The sequence below is a fragment of the Arachis hypogaea genome, chromosome 19, assembly GCF_003086295.3.
Source record: "Arachis hypogaea cultivar Tifrunner chromosome 19, arahy.Tifrunner.gnm2.J5K5, whole genome shotgun sequence".
NCBI lineage: Eukaryota > Viridiplantae > Streptophyta > Magnoliopsida > Fabales > Fabaceae > Arachis > Arachis hypogaea.
The window spans coordinates 36,527,794-36,529,524 of record NC_092054.1 but is presented as its reverse complement, the minus strand read 5'-3'; the positions used below and the strand labels follow the sequence as shown (position 1 = coordinate 36,529,524).

At 40.3% G+C, this 1,731-nt stretch overlaps 1 pseudogene; it reads left to right on the top strand.

Annotated features, from left to right (window-relative positions):
• The first annotated feature begins 390 nt into the window (after window positions 1-390).
• Window positions 391-490, top strand: LOC112780465 (small nucleolar RNA R71; annotated as a pseudogene).
• The last annotated feature ends 1,241 nt before the right edge of the window (window positions 491-1,731 follow it).

The window sequence follows — 1,731 nt, the reverse complement described above, 5'->3', positions numbered from 1 at the left end:
CAAAGTTTGGGTGGTTTTTCCACCCTGGGTTGTAAGTGTTGGAATGTGGATCATATGGTTGCCTTTGTTGATTTCCTACATAATTGGCCTCTTCCCAATCACTCTTCAGTGCTTTCTTCCTTGATCTTTGTGTGTATCGCAGCCACTTCTTTTTTAATTTCTGTGAGCTCTGCTAGTGCTTAGCAACACCTTGTTTTGGGCTAGGATTGTATCAACATGTTCAGCTCATGACTCCTTAGTGTTGTTCTTCTGATCTGTATACTTTCTCACCACTGTCTCAATCACTTCAATGGCTTCTTCAGTCTTTCCTGTCAATGACCTTGATGAATTCTACAGCCTTCCTTGATTCTAAGAGTCCATCATAAAATATGCAATGCACCCAGTCATGGAAATGTCTGGTGGCATTTCTTGTCATCCTTGAATCTCTCCCATGCCTCGTAGAGAGTTTCACCATCTTGTTGTCTAAAGTCTGAACCTCAGATCGAAGCCTATTGACCTTTTGTGGGGGTAGAAACATGCCAGAACTTGCTTTCCCCCGTCCCATGTTTAGCTCCCCTTGGAATGATCCAGCCCTTACTGCCGTCCCTAAGTGAAAATGGGACAAAGCAGTTATAGGCATCTTCTGATCCAGGACTCACAGTGTCGCAAATTCTCAGGATTTGTGGGTGTTGGTTGGTCTCATTAGACCACAAATGAACAAGATTCCCACATGATATTAGCTGTGTTTGAGCTCAAAATTGTTGCTGATGGTGGTTTCTGAATGCTTCACAATTCCGAGATTGTTTATGTATGAACTAAAACCCCCTCAGGAATGCTTTTTCCATCACTCCTATGTGGACTTCTCTATCCATTTAGATTAAGCTTCCTCAAAATTGTCCTCAGATTCTCCTTCAATCTTCTTCTCCCAGTACTCTCTTCCCTCTTGCTTCCCTTCTAAGTCTATGAAGGGTCCTCTGGTCGGTATATGGAGGAGTTGATGTCTCTCCTCTCTACGCATACAAAACACGCACGCAACAAACAATTAATTCTTGTTATGAAGAGTATTTAGAGTGTTGAGGAATTAATCAATATTTGATCAGTGAGTTGTGCTAAATAAAGGCAAAGAAAGAAGCATGTAAAGATCAGAAAAAAATTCAACAAGACTGAACTAAACAAAGCAAAAAGCCATTGTAACTCCAATTGAAATTGTCATCGCCATCCGCCGCCATAACTTGTGCGATAAACTTGTTATGTCGTTAGAAATTGCACGATCGGCAAATTCCTTCCGCAGTGCACCGGTTATCGTCAAGTAAAAACTCACAATAGAGTGAGGTCGAATCCCACAAGATTGGTTGAGTGAGCAATTCGGATTAGAAGTATGTCAGTTGAGCAGAATCAGATTTAGATGAGAATTGCGGAATGTAAAATTGCATGAATTAAAGAGCGAGAGCTAAATTGCTGAAATTAAAAGGGATGGGGTGATTGCATGAATTTAATTGCAGATGTAAAGAGAAAGTGGTTAAATCAGAAATGGGAATTCATTGGGTTGTAGAGATATTGAGATTCTCCGAATCAAACATGTTTATCTCTTCCTCAAACCAAGCCGTTCATTGAATTTGCTTGGCATCTTATATGATTGGATCCCAATCCTTGGTTCACAATCTTCTAAAAACAAACAATTCCCAATCCTGTTAATGTTCATAAGAAGAGTATGCTCGATCACTATTTACACACAGTTCATGACCACAATTT